Raw genomic sequence first — 15,204 nt, 5'->3', positions numbered from 1 at the left:
AAACACACGGTTACTGGGATTGGGTAGGCAGCTGTTTGAGTGGGATGCTCTTCAGAGAGTCGGTGCAGACTTGTTGGGCTAAAGAGCTTGTTTCCACACTGTACAGATTTTAAAAAAAAAACTCTTGTATATGATGCTATCTAACCTGGGACATGATGGTTGGATTCACTGCTGAATACCTTCATAATTCAGATTGTCAGTATGTTCAGTCCTGTGCATGAGGGAGTGACTCAATGTCCAATCTTTCATCTGTCCATATTGTGGAGGGCATCCATTCCTGGATACTGTGGAGTGATTCAATATCCTGCACTATCTGTCATATAATGTGGACATACAATTCTGGAGGCAATCTGAGCTGCGGAAACTCCAAAGCTGAATGCAAACATTTTGCAGTCAATGTCCATGTCAGGTGTCTCCTATTCTTTATTTTCTTGATCCCAGGTGTCTTCTTGGGGATGTTGTGGTCTTATGGGAAACTCCTGCCAGTCACAGTAACCTATAAAGGAGAAGAAACAACTTCTGCCTTCCCCAAAAAATATTGAGTACATTAATGTCTTTCTGGGAGTAATTTGCTAATCATGTGTCTCTTTGTGTCTCTAAAAGTGCAATTGATTCATTTGAGAGGTGTTACTATAGTGGTTCTGATGATAAGACACAGAACAACAAATACGTTTGTGCTAAAATCCATCATGCATAGAGAATATTTGATCAGTAACTTTGTCTTTTTCTCTCTCTCTCTCTCTTACAGTTAGTCTAACAGCAATTCTATTCTTGTCTGGAGGCAAGTGTGGTCTTTCGACATGCACCACTCGTTATCTGGTAACCATGGCAGTGTCTGATCTACTGTACGTTACTTTTGATATCATGCTTCATAAGTTTACTTACTATTATTATCCATGGTGTTTCCTGGACATCACTCCTGTTTGTAGAGCCATCTATGCCCTGAGCCGCTTGACCGTTGATTGTTCTGTCTGGTTCACTGTCGCTTTTTCTTTTGATCGATTTGTTGCCATTTGTATTCATCAGATGAAATCTCAGTATTGCACAGAGAAAACTGCAATGAGGGTTCTAGCAACAATCTGCATTTTCCTTTCTTTAAAGAATATTCCCAACTATTTTCGATTTGAAGCCGGAAGGATCATTAACAATGTTCCATGGTACTGTTACACCACCTACAGATATTATAATGATGCTCATTGGCTGAGTTATAGATATATTGAAACATTTTTAACACCACTTCTCCCATTCACTTTTATTCTTTTTCTGAACATCCTGACTGTCAGACACATTTTCGAAGCAGTTAAGACACGTAAGGGACTGAGGGGTCAAAGGAAAACAGAGAATGACCCCGAGATAGAGAGCAGAAAGAAATCTGTGACTTTACTCTTTGCTGTATCTGCCAGCTTCATACTTCTCTGGTTGGGGTATATTTTATATTTCTTCAATGTTGGTTATTATTTGGATGATTTTTATCTCTTCGAACTAATCACATTTATGCTGCGGGACTTAAGTTGCTGCACAAATGCATTTATTTATGTGGTGATGCAGAATAGTTTCAGAGACCAGTTAAAGTATGCATTGAAATATCCCCTTATAAAAATAATTCGATTGATGAATAAATCCACGTAGCTGAGAGTCAACATTGGATGCGGCAGATAATGGAACGAGGAGTCCTAGTTAGGAATGGACCGAAAGGAGAAGGAGGAGCAGCAACATGATAACACTCCTTTCCTCATGGGCAAGGAATGACTCCATCTGAGGAGCAAAATGAAAGATACTGGAGGAGTAAAGCCAGTGTAAAGTGCTGTTAGCAATGAGCAACAGTTAGTAGGAAGTGGGGCAACAAAAGCCAAACCTAAAAAGGAATTAAATATTCTTCCGCACTGAAGTCTCTGATATATACATCTGGAAAAAGTGAAAGAAAAGTTCCTGTTATAAAGACTAAACAATGAGATGTGTAAACAGAAAAAAAGTCTGTCTTTTTATTGCAAATATATTTTTAGCGATAATTTACTTTGCCCATTTCCACACTGTCTGCCCTGCTCTGAGACTGTTATCACTCCATTTCATTATGCATTTCTTTACACAGTCTTTGGGAAAGTCGTTGGGAAACTCCAAGGCCCAATTAGAGGGCTTGGTGGCAGATGTGATCCGAAACTTGGGAATGGGGTCGGATATGGCAAATGAGGCAACATCTCATCATGAAAACATTTTGTGGCTCTCACTGTCTCCATGGAGCTCACTGTGAACTGACTCTGGATGAACCCTGTTTGCTTGTGGCTTCATATTGAAGGGTGTGATAAATTCAAAATGATATTTACATCATCATGAAGAATTGTTTCCATCTGCAGAACAGCTCCTATATCCCTGCCTCAGTTCATATTTGGTGAAACCCGTAATGTATTCCGTTGTTATATCTGGACCTATGTAACACGCACCATATTGGCTGGAGACCAGATTAGAAACTCCATACCTTTACTTTGTCCAAGTGTCTTCCGCCATCCTTGCAAATTCCAGCAACTCCCAATATTCCCTGATCATCCAGTGACTGCAAAAACCAGCACAGGCATGTTGTCCTCCAAATTCTCGATTTTATATTCTCACTCGTATTCAAAGTGTTCCATGTTCTTCCACTGATTTCATTTTTATTTCGGATTGTGTGAGTCTTGTTGCATAAACTCAATATGAAAGTGTTCGATGTTCTGCTATGCTGTAAATGTTACCAGCTGGTGTGATGGCTTAAAAATAATTACAGGTTTTGTTGCAGAAAGTGAAATGAAATGGTGTATAACAATCCCAGAAACAATAGTAAGTCTGATGATTGGGAGCAATTTAGGATCCAGCAGCACATGACCAAGAAACTGGTCGGGGAGGGACAGAATATGAATGCAGCCTTCCCTTGAAGCCAAGATACCACTTACATTCCCAAGCCATTTCTAATCTCGATTATCACCTCCACAACAGCACTCACAAACCTATTTGGAGGAATTGTATGGATGTTCATTCCAGTCCTACCAAGATGTAAACTGTCCATCTTATTGAGTTCTAGCCTGCTCCAGAGCTGGTCCTAATGCCTTGAAACATGCTGCCTGACCTTCTGAACCCGTTTTCCAGACACATGTTCAACCATCCAATTATTCTGCTCGGATTCTGATCAACACATGGGACTGGCAGTGATTCTGAGAATACTGTGTTCCACATCCTGCTTTTCAATCTCATTCCTTGCTGCTTCAAATCTGTTATATGGGCTACATCCCTGCATTCCCACCGAGGTCTTTGTCACCACATGGAGCACTACCTCTGTCGTTTGATCCTCCTGCAGCAGCAGAATTTCCTGCAGTTGTTCTGTGATATCCTTGACCCTGGTAGCAGGGAGGTTATCATCGCATGCTGAAGGTATGTTTATAGCTGTAGAAACTCCACTCTGTTCCCCTAACCAAAGAGCCCATTATCAGTACTATGTACCCATTGTTCCTACCTTCCTGACGTGACTCTGTCTGCATTCCTCTAATGAATCCTTTCCATCACAAGCTTCCAAAGCAGGAAACTGGTGTGTGAACTCGATCATCTCATGGGACCCCTGAGATACCTGGCTGTCACTTATTCCTTATTTACCCATACACACTAAACTGTGGTGGAGCCACCTCCATAAATGTGTTATTCCCCTAATCCTCAGCCCCGTGGATGGCCCACAGTTACTCTCATTCTGGAAAACAGAGCTCCAGTTTATGCACATTGTGACATTTCCAGGAGATATGTTTATCTCTGACATATCGAACTTCCCAGAATCCCACATTCCACAGGCTGACCATTTCTTTGCTCAGAGACAAAAAAAACTGCAGATGTTGAATTCCAAGGGAGACAAGCACGGGGCTGGAAGAACACAGCAAGCCAGGCAGCATCAGGAGGTGGAGAAGGCAATATTTTGAGGGTAACTCTTCTTCAGGACTGGGGGTGGGTTTGTGGGGAGCTGCAGATAAAGGGGGTGGCAGGGGCAGGGTGTTGGTCGGGATAGGTGAAGACAGGTAGAGGGTATGACCTGGTTGGTCAATGGGAGGAGTGAATCCGGTTGGTGGCTGGGAGGAAGGGTCAATGAGAAGAATGGAAGAGAGGGGGAGGGTCTAGGAAGGGAATCAGGGGATGGGAAAGGGGGTTATTTGAAATTGTCTCACCTGTCAGGACTGTTTGGGGCACTGGATGGAGGTGAAGGGGATGGTGTGCTGGTAGATTTTGCATCATTGGTGAGACAGAGGTTCACATGCCTCTCCTCCAACCTAGTTTACTGTATCCAGTGCTCCCGGTGTGGTCTTTTCTACAAAAGGGAGACCAAACATAAACTTAGTGAACAGTTTGCCGAGCATCTCGGCCAGGCCCACAGAGGCCGAGCGGACCTCCCAGTCACAGCCCATTTTAATTCCCCTTCCCACTCCCTTTCTGACATGACCATCCTCGGCCTCCTCCATTGCCACTACAAATTGGAGGAACAACACTTCATCTTCCGCCTGGGCAGCCTGCAGTCTGGAGTACTCAACATTGAGTTCTCCAATTTCAAACAACCTCCCTTCCCTTCCCCTGACTCCATTCCCAGCCTTTCCCCTCTCCCCTCTCCCTTCTAGCCACAAACTGGATTCATTCCTCCCTTCGACCAAACAGCTTGACCTGTCTTCACCTCACCACTCTGCTGCCCCCCACCCCCTTTATCTGCAGCTCCCCTTACACCCACCCCCAATTCTGAAGGAGGGTTACAACCGAAACATTGCCTTCTCCACCTCCTGATGCTGCCTGGCTTGTTGTGTTCTTCTAGCCTCCTGCTTGTCTACCATTTCCTTGCAGCAGAGCTGTCTAATCTTATTTTGTAGTTACTGACCAGTTATAACATGTTGAATGGCTTACCAGTTAGTCCCAAAAATCTCCTTCCTCTGCACTGTATGAGGAACCAAGCACTTGGCATTGCTACTCAATGAAAGCAAATGAAAAGTGGAGAAGAGTATTCTGTTCCCCCTTTCACCCAATCCATCATTCACCAAATTCACTCTCTGTGAGATCACAGCTTTGAGCTCTGTCAATCCCTTCCTGTCCCTACATTGTAACTGCTTCAATGACACAGTGTACAGGCTTCATTTTGCTTCAGAAACATACACTGCTTGAAATGTGGAAAGTTGAATGCAGGTGCCTGCCTTGGGAAGGTTGGAGATTTCAAACCAGAAGAGTCTGACACTTTATGCAACCCTGTGCTGTACCTGTCCTGGGAATGTCTGATCGTGATAGTGCAGGGGTTTTTATTCTGGAACCAGACTATACTCTACCTGATGTAGGATTGCTTTATTGGGAAGTGTTGTATACAATATGTGTCCCTGCTCAAACCTGTAACAAAGAACACTTAAAAACCTCTCCAATTTCATTGCCACCACCACCCCAACTTGTTTCTGAACACTCACTGCAGATTGATTGTTCACTACCTGCACTTCCAGATCACTTGGATGATCTTGATACCTCAATAAGGTAAAAATCACACAATACCAGTTTTTGGTCCAACAGGTTTATTTGGAAACACTAGCTTTCAGAGCGCTGCTCCTTCATCAGGTGGTTGACGGAGTGTCACTCCAAAAGCTAGTGCTTCCAAATAAACCTGTTGGACTATAACCTGGTATTGTGTGATTTTTACCTTTGTACACCCCAGTCCAACACCGGCACCTACAAATCTAATTAATAACTTCTTGATTCTCAATTCTTGACAAAACTTGAGACATTTTAATACAACATGATCTGATGGTCAACGTGATATATAACTGGGTATGATCTTTGTGAATTTGTGCAGGATCTCCACCTTTGTAACTCAGCAACATTGCACAATTTATGCAAACTTGCAATTCAGGGAGTGGCACTGAGGGTGTGGGATACAATCAGAGGATCAATAGTGACAGAGCTCTCTGATTATAGCAGAGTACCCAGGAATGTGCAGGCTCGGTGGATTAGACATGGGAAATGCCGGGTTACAGGGATATTGCAGGAAGGTGGGTCTGGCTTGATACTTTTCAGAAGGTTTGGCAAGGACCCGATGGGCCAAATGGCCTGCTTCCACACTTTCGGGAGGCTATGGTTCTACAAAGTGCTCAGTTGGGCAGAAAAGTGACAAATCAAACTCAAACTGGAGAAGGGTGAAGTCATTTGTTTGGGAAGGGAATGTTGAGCCTGTGCAAGAACAGCAAAGCACAACATTGTGGGGCAGTGCAAGATGATATTTGGGCAGACACTGTGTATAATAGACAGACACAAGCAGAGAAATAGAGACAGCTAGAGAGAGAGAGAGAGAGAGAGACAGCTAGAGAAAGAGGGAGAAAGAGATAAAGGGTAAAGTCAGGCACAAGGACGAAGAGACAAATGAAGTCAAACGTTCTTACATCGAGGTCAAGAGAGAGGAAACAAAGATAAGGACAGACAGAAACACAGTGAGAGGAGGGCGGGCACAGAGAGAGAGAGATAGAGACTTACTTGATAAGTCTGTGAGACCACACTCCTAATTTTGGCACAAGCCCCAGGAGATTTGCAGGGTCCACAAGGCTGATTCTGGCATTGTCTTTTCTGGTGCCGAGACCATGCCAGGTTATCCATGTGGTTTCATTTCTTCATTGAGACCTTGTTAGCCATTGATACAACTTGCTATTTCAGAGAGTAGCTAAGAGTCAATTGTGTTGCTGTGAGTGTGGAGCCACATGTAGGCCAGACTAGGTGAGAATGGTAGATTTCCTTTCTTAAAGGAGATCAGTGAGCCAGATGGATTTTTCTGACAATTAACAATGGTTTAATGGCCATTAGTACATTCTTAATTCCAAATCTTTATTAATGAATTCAGATTTCACCAGCTGCTGTGATGGGATTTGTACCTGAGTCCCAGAGCATTTGCTGAGGTTCTGGATTAATCTGCAATCCAGCCCCCTGAGCCCCCATGACACGCCCCCCCCACCCCTCCCCCAATTTGATAAACTCCAACAGCATGTAAACTCCTCCAGCCCCTACACCCCTCCTTGCCTCTAAATGACTCATAGAACATAGGACAAAGAAAAATACAGCGCAGTACAGGCCCTATGGCCCTCGATGTTGCGCCGATCCAAGCCCACCTAACCTACACCAGCCCACTATCCTCCATATGCCTATCCAATGCCCGTTTAAATGCCCATAAAGAGGGAGAGTCCACCACCGCTACTGGCAGGGCATTCCATGAACTCACGACTCCAGGCTTTACACCCCTCAATATCTCTGTAACTTCCTCCAGCCCCTACACTACTATCTCTGTAATCTCCTCCAATCCCTCCAACTATCTCTATAATATCCTCCAGCATCTACTTGCCTCCCCAGATCTGTAATGAGCTCCAGCCCAACACATATCCCTATCTCTGTCAGCCCCGACTCTCCTCCTTGTCTGTAATATTCTCTGTAATGTCCCCACTCTCTAAACTCCTCCAGCCCCTCCACTCGTCCCAATCTCAGTAGCCTTCTCCAACCCCTACAGACTTCCATATCTCTGTAAAACCAGTATGTTTCCATTTGTGTATAACTTCATCCAGCCCCAACTCACCATCCTGTCTCAGAGCCCCTTCAAGCACATACACTCGGCATATCTCTGTAACTTCCTCAAGAATCGACACCGTTCCCGAGTACTCTAAGCTCCTTCAGATCTACACCCTCCCTATCTCTGTAATCTGCTCCAGCCCTGACATCCCTCCCTATCACTGTAACATCCTCCATCCCCTACACTGTGCTCTATCTCCGTCAGCCCCTCCAGCCTCTACAGCCCTCCCTATCACTGTTGCCTCCTCCAGCCCCTACACAACTTCCTGTTTCTGTTACCTCCTCCAACACTTACAAACCTCCCTATCTCTGAAAACTCCTGCAGCTGCTACACATCTCCCTATCTCTGTTATCTCCTCCAGACCATACAGCTCTCTCTATCTCTGTAACCTCCACTCAACTCTGCACTTCTCGATATCTCTGGAACTTGCTCCAGCCCCTATACTCTTTCCTATCATTGTTATTTCCTCCAGTCCCTCCAACTCTTCCTAATGCTGTGTCATCCTCCAGTCCATGCACTGCTCCCTGTCGCTGTAACCTCTCACAGCAACTGCATCCCTCCCTGTCACCGTGATTTCCACCAGTGATGTTAGGATTGGTTCGGTCAGAAGAGAGGAATAATATTTGGAATTTAAGTTTCTGACCCATGTTAAGAATCAATTCTGGATATTTTAACTAGTTTAACTAAGTTCTAAAATTCCTCAGAATAAATCTCTGAGCATTTATTCCCCATTCCCACCAAAACCTCAGTCAGTGCATGAGAAAGATTTTTTTGAGGGACCTTTCAAATCTCACTACCTTCTGTCTGATCACCTCGCTAATGGGATTTACACAACACAATGTGGTCTCTGTGAAGCTGTTTTGATCTTCTTGCTGATCACATTCACTCTCAGACAGATCAGCCAGATACACGGTCAGTGCAGTGATCTAGCCTTCCCTGTGTTTACTGGAGCAGCCTCGTGTCTCCGATGAAGCCAGTTTATAAACCAATTGTGATGTCTGAGCTCTCTCTGTGATGTACACGGTGAGGTCACACTTTGACCTGTCCAGTTCAAGAGGCCTCACTGTGATCAAACAGGGAGTTACTGAAACCCTCACTATAACGTCCCTCAGCCCCAGCACCCCTCCCTGTCTCTGTAACCTCCTATAGCACCTAGAATCCTTCCATCTCTGTCACTTCCATTAATCTCTATAAACCTCCCTATCTCTGTAAATTCTGCCAGCGCCTAAACTCTTCCCTACCTTTATAACATGCTCCAGCTCCTGCACACCTCCCTAGGTCAGTCACCTCCCAGAGCACCTACAACCCTCCCATCTCTGTTACCTCCTTTAGCCACAACAAGCCTCCCTATATCTGTAAACCTGCTCTATCTGTACACCCCTCATCTCTCTAATGTCCTTGAGAAACTGCAAACCTCCCTATCTCTGTCAATTCCACCATCCATCAAAACTCATCCCTATCTTTGTAACATCTTCCAGACACTGTATCTGTACCTATCCCTATCTGTTCCAGCCCCAACATCCCTTTCTCTCTCTGTGTCACCATCCAGCAGTTACATCCCTCCCTGTATGAGAAGCCATCTTGACTATTGACATTATTCCATATCTCTCCAACAGCCTCCAACCCCTATACCACTCCCTACCTCTGTAAACCCCTCCAGCTCCAACACCCCTCGTTATGTCTGTAATCTCCTCCAGCACCTAAACCCTCCTTATCTCCTTATACCCCTCCAGCCCCTTCACTATCCCTACAGGACATAGACGCTTCAGACAGGACAGGGAGGGAAGTAAAAGGGGGAGAGGAGTTGCATTGCTGGTCAGGGATGATAGCACGGCTGTGCTGAAGGAGGGCACTATGGAGGGCTTGAATAGTGAGGCATTATGGGTGGAGCTGAGAAAAAAGAAGGGCGCAGTTATGTTGTTGGGGCTGTATTACAGGCCTCCCAACAGTGAGCGTGGGGTAGAAGAATGAATAGATAAACAGATTATGGAATGATATAGAAGCAACAGGGTAGAGATGATAAAAGCAAATTACTGCGGATGCTGGAATCTGAAACCAAAAGAGAAAATGCTGGAAAATCTCAGCAGGTCTGGCAGCATCTGTAAGGAGAGAAAAGAGCTGACGTTTCCAGTCTAATGGACCCTTTGTCAAAGGGTAGAGATGATGGGAGATATTAATTTTCCCAACACTGACTGGGATACATGTATGGTCAGAGGTCTGGATGGGGCATAACTTGTAAAAAGCATCCAGGAGAGTTTTCTAGAGCAGTATCTCAATAGTCCGATGAGGGATGGGGCCGTATTGCACCTGGTGTTAGAGAATGAGCCAGGCTAGGTGGTGGAAGTTGTAGTGGGGGATTTCTTTGGGAACAGTGACCACAATTCTGTAAGCTTTAGAATACTTATAGACAAAGGTGAGAGTGGTCCGAAGGGAAGAGTACTAAACTAGGCCAAGGCCAATTATATCAAAATTAGGCAGGAGCTGAGAATGTGGATTGGACACAGCTATTTGAAAGGAAGTCCACATTTGATATGTGGGAGGCTTTCAAAGATAGGTTAAAGATAGTGCAGAATAGGCATGTCACGTTGAAGGCAAAGGATAGGAATGGCAAGATTGGTGAACCATGGATGACAGGAGAAATTGTACGACTAGCCAAGAGGAAAAGGGAAGCGTACATAAGGTCCAGGCAGCTAAGAACAGAACAGGCCCTGGAGGAATATTGGGACAGTAGGACCAGTCTTAAACAAGGAATCAAGCAGGCTAAAAGGAGTCATGAAATAGCTTTAATGAGCAGAATTAAGGAGAATCCCAAAGCATTTTATTCTTATATAAGAAGCAAGAGGATAACTAGAGAAAGGATTGGTCCACTAAAGGATAATGAAGGAAGGCTGAGTGTCAAACCTGAGAGAATGGGTGAGATTCTGAATGAGTCCTTTACATCAGTGTTCACTGAGGAGAGGGACATGATGTATGTTGAGATTAGAGATATATGTTTGATTAGTCTGGATCACGTTAACATCAGTTGGGAAGTTGTGTTAGGTAGGCTAGAGGTTATTAAAGTGGACAAATCCCCAGAACCAGACGGGATCTATCCCAGGTTGCTGAGGGAGGCGAGAGAGGAAATAGCTGGCATCCTGGCAGATATCGTTGTAGCATCCTTAAGCACAGGTGAGGTGCCGGAGGACTGGAGGGTTGCTCATGTTGTCCCCCTGTGCAAGAGGGTTATTAGGGATATTCTGGGTAACTACAGACCAGTGAGTCTGAGGTCAGTGTTGGGAAATTTGTAAGAGAAGGTACTGAGGGATAGAATCTATTTATATTTAGAAAAGAATGCGCTTATCAGTGATAAGCATCATGGTTTTGTGTGGAGGAGATCGTGCCTTACCAACTTAGTAGATTCTTTGAGGAAGTGACTAAGTTGATAGATGAAGGAAGGGCTATAGATGTCATACACATGAACTTTAGTAAGGCATTTGATAAGGTTCCCCATGGCAAATCAATAGAGAAAATGAAATCATATGATGTGTGGGATGTCCTAGCTAGATGGATAAAGAACTGGTTGAGCAACAGGAGACAGAGGGTAGTAGTTGAAGGGAGTTTCTTGAAATGGAGAAAGGTGACCAGTGGTGTTCCACAGGGATCAGTGTTGTTTGTGATATACATAAATGATCTGGAAGAGGGAACTGTTGGTATGATCAGCAAGTTTGCAGATGACACGAAAATTGGTGGAGTAGCAGAAAGCATAGGGGATTGTCAAAGAATACATGAGAATATAGATAGACTGGAGAGTTGGATGGAGAAGTGGCAAATAGAGTTCAATCCAGGTAAATGTGAGGTGATGCATTTTGGGAAGTCTGATTCGAGAGCGAATTATACAATGAATTGAAGAGCCTCGGGGAAAGTTGATGAGCAGAGAGATCTGGGAGTGCAGGTCCATTGTACCCTGAAGGTTGCTGCACAGGTAGATAGAGTGGTCAAGAAGGCCTTCATCGGACGGGGTATTGACTATAAGAGCTGGCAGATCATGTTACAGTTGTACAGGACTTCCGTTTGGCCATATTTGGAATATTGCATATAGTTCTGGTCACCACATGACCAAAAGGATGTGGACACTTTGGAGAGGGTGCAGAGAAGGTTTATGAGGATATTGTCTAGTATGGAAGGTGCTAGCTATGAAGAGAGGTTTAATAGGTTGGGTTTGTTTTCATTTGAAAAAAGGAGATTGAGGGGGGACCTGATTGAGGTTTACAAAATCATGAAGAGTATAGACAGGGTGGATAGAGATAAGCTTTTTCCCAGGGTGAAGGATTCATTAACGAGAGGTCATGCTTTCAAGATGAGAGGTGAAAAGTTTCAGGGGGGTGCACACAGCAAGTACTTTACACAGAGGGTGGTAGGTGCCTGGAACACATTGCCAGCAGAGGTAGTGGAGGCAGATCAAGGAGATCAGTTTAAGATGCGTCCTGACAGATGCATGAGTAGATGGGAAGCAGAAGGATACTTAGGAATTGGGCGACAGGTTTAGACAGTTGATTTGGATCGGATCAGGCTTGGAGGGCTGAAGGGCCTGTTCCTGGGCTGTAAATTTTCTTTGTTCTTTATTCACAACCAGCTATATCTGTATTGTCCAGTGCATATGTCGGAGATTTGTCATGTCAACAAAGATTGCTCATCAGTGACAGACAGAGTGGGTTTTTGGTTAATACAGAATTCTCGGGATGTAACAGTGCCCTGAGAAGACGGGCCCATTGCACCAACAGCCAGAGGGCATTTCCCTGTGTCCTCCCACTGAAACTGGGTTGGAACAGACTTTCTGTAAAACCAATGAATTGGTCATTTGACTCCAGGTCCGTTTCTGAAAACTGAGAGTAAATGGCCATATTTGAGTTAACAATGAGAAACAGACAGAATTGATTCAGAATCTGACAGTAATCATGCATCCTGTAAACAGTGAAGGGGACATGACAGAGTACCTCCCTTTGTTATCGCTGTCACAGTTTTCTTTTGTTTTGATTCCTTTCAGATGACAGTTGGTAAGGATCCTGTAATTTACATCCCCATCTTCTGCTTTTTCTCTTTTCCCACTGCACCCTCCACCCTGTTCCTTGCACCATTTTGGTCAATATTGTTACTCTGTCATTTCAGCCTCTCCTGCCCTCCAGCCCATCACAGCCTTTCCTTTCTGCTCTTCTTCCCACCTTCCAGCTGAGACACAAGTAACAATGCAGGTAGTTCCCTCTCACACACACTCACATTATCACTGACAGAGATACAGAGACACAGAAGGGTCATCACTCCCACAGGCTCAGACAGAGACAGTGTTCAGTCTCAAGCCGATCCCATGTTCTGGTGATATATTTTTATTCTAACACTCAAACAAAGTGAGAGAGAAAGAAATGATTTATATTTCTCTCCAAATTGGTCTGGAAACAAATCCCAGCCTCCAAATCACAGCGACTATAAGATCAATAAGAACTGTGTAAATCTCTCAATAGTGACCTACAACAACCAATTGAATAGTATGTTTAAGCAGATTTATAATTTGAAAAACTATATACTCCAGATGCTGTGAACATTAAATAAAAACAGAGACTATTGGAAATACTCAGTCACTTTCTCTGATGAAAGATCATTGACCAGAAACATTCATTGTGTTTCTCTCTCCACAGATGCTGTCTGATCTGCTGAGTATTTGCTGTTTACAACATGTAAGTTTACTCTATGTTCAGAAGGCACACAAGTTATTTAATTAAAACAGATATTCCCATAGAGTTCAGGTTATTTATAATTGATATACCACATAGAAAACTATTTGTACATTACAATATTAAAGATATAATTACAAACAAAAATATGGAGATAAGCATTAAATATGTGATCATAATCTATCAGACATATAAAGAATAACAGATCTGAGTGCTGAGTGACCTCACTCCTATGTACAATATCAAAGGTTGGGAAACAAACTCTACAAATCACCCTTACAGGCTGTAATATCCAGAAACTGAATTAATCCCACTGTCAGTTCCAAAGTTTTTAACCTTTGGATCAGGCCAATCCTTTTCCATAGCTATTTTAAAACTGATAGAATTGTGGTAAGTGTTTCCCCACTAATACCTCAGTAACTTGCCCTGCCTTATTTCCCAAGAGAAGGTTGGGTTTTGACCCTTCTTTCAGAGGGCCATCTACATATTGATTGAGAAAGATTTATTGAAAACACTTAACAAATTTCTCCCAGCCATTACCAATCTGTGTTTGGAAAGTTAAGATCCCCTTATTATTCTTACAGCTATCAGTGACCTCCCTACATATTTGGTCCTCAATATCCTGCTGACGACTGGGAAATCTAAAGTAGAATCCCATCAAAGTAATAACACCCTTTTTTCACAATTCGTATAGCTTCACTAGACAATCCATCAGGGATACCTTCTCTAGTGGGCGGCACGGTGGCACAGTGGTTAGCACTGCTGCCTCACAGCGCCAGAGACCTGGGTTCAATTCCCGCCTCAGGCGACTGACCGTGTGGGTTTGCACATTCTCCCTCTGTCTGCGTGGGTTTCCTCCGGGTACTCCGGTTTCCTCCCACAGTCCAAAGATGTGCAGGTCAGGTGAATTGGCCATGCTAAATTGCCCATAGTGTTAGGTAAGGGGTAAATGTAGGGGTATGGGTGGGTTGCGCTTCGGCAGGTCACTGTGGACTTGTTGGGCTGAAGGGCCTGTTTCCACACTGTAATGTAATCTAATCTACGTCCTGCCGTGATTTTTCCCTAATCAAAATAGCCACCCCCTGCCCCCCCCCCCCCCCCCCCCCCCTCCCTTGTTGCCTCCCCTTTAATCCTTCCTATGAACAGATCATTTGAGCTCAATTTTGGAGCACCCGATCTTACTACTTCTGATGAAGGGTCACTGACTTGAAATGTTAACTATTTTCTCTCCATAGGTGTTGCCAGACTTGCTGAATTTCTCCAGCAGTTGTGGTTTACCCAGCTTCAGGCAGCAAGTCAAATTCCAAGTTATTTCTTCATTCCCCTTTCTCCTGCTGTGACTGTCATGCTCGGGATGTCCTGGTATTGGCTCATTTAATTGGTTTCAATGACATCTCTGTCCTGTTTCAAGCCCGTCCCAGATGTCATCTCTCTGCTCCTCTCATCAAGATTACGGTTGAAGAAATATGTGCAGCTATCTGGGGTTTTATTTCCAAATGCCGTATCTTCATAGTCATTGTAACAATGGGACACCGTTCTCCAATACAGTGTTTATGGCTTGACTATCTTTGATGCAGTTCCTTGGTCAGGGAAACATTTCTACTTCAAAACCAATTCATGAGATGATGCCTCAGACAAATCTTTCCCACAGATCTTCGCCACATCAGGTTTATGTTCATTAACATGGAATAAATCACAAACATAGTAACATGATTCATTGTGATTAAAGTAATAAAATACTAAGCGATGCATTGGATTATCATTTGTATGTGTGCATTAGTGTGTGAATGTGCAGTGGCAACATTAATCATCTTGCACTTGACAGCCCTATAATTTTCATAGTTATCTTTTTGCTCTTAATCTCCTGATAAACATGTTTTTCTTGTTGATCTTACCCACTAACATTGCCCTGTGCTTCCTTGCCCTTTC

The 15,204-nt window shown here is 43.9% G+C and overlaps 1 long non-coding RNA gene across 1 annotated transcript; it reads left to right on the top strand.

The window, feature by feature from the left end:
• The first annotated feature begins 776 nt into the window (after positions 1-776).
• LOC148136023 (uncharacterized) lies at positions 777-14,715 on the top strand. Its single transcript, XR_015754764.1, has 3 exons — positions 777-1,157; positions 13,240-13,278; positions 14,511-14,715. It is a non-coding gene; the product is annotated as an uncharacterized LOC148136023 (long non-coding RNA).
• The last annotated feature ends 489 nt before the right edge of the window (positions 14,716-15,204 follow it).

Source organism: Chiloscyllium plagiosum, unplaced genomic scaffold, assembly GCF_037043375.1.
Source record: "Chiloscyllium plagiosum isolate Xiang-an unplaced genomic scaffold, Cpla_swu_hap1 HiC_scaffold_47, whole genome shotgun sequence".
NCBI lineage: Eukaryota > Metazoa > Chordata > Chondrichthyes > Orectolobiformes > Hemiscylliidae > Chiloscyllium > Chiloscyllium plagiosum.
This window is presented reverse-complemented; position numbering and strand designations above follow the sequence as displayed.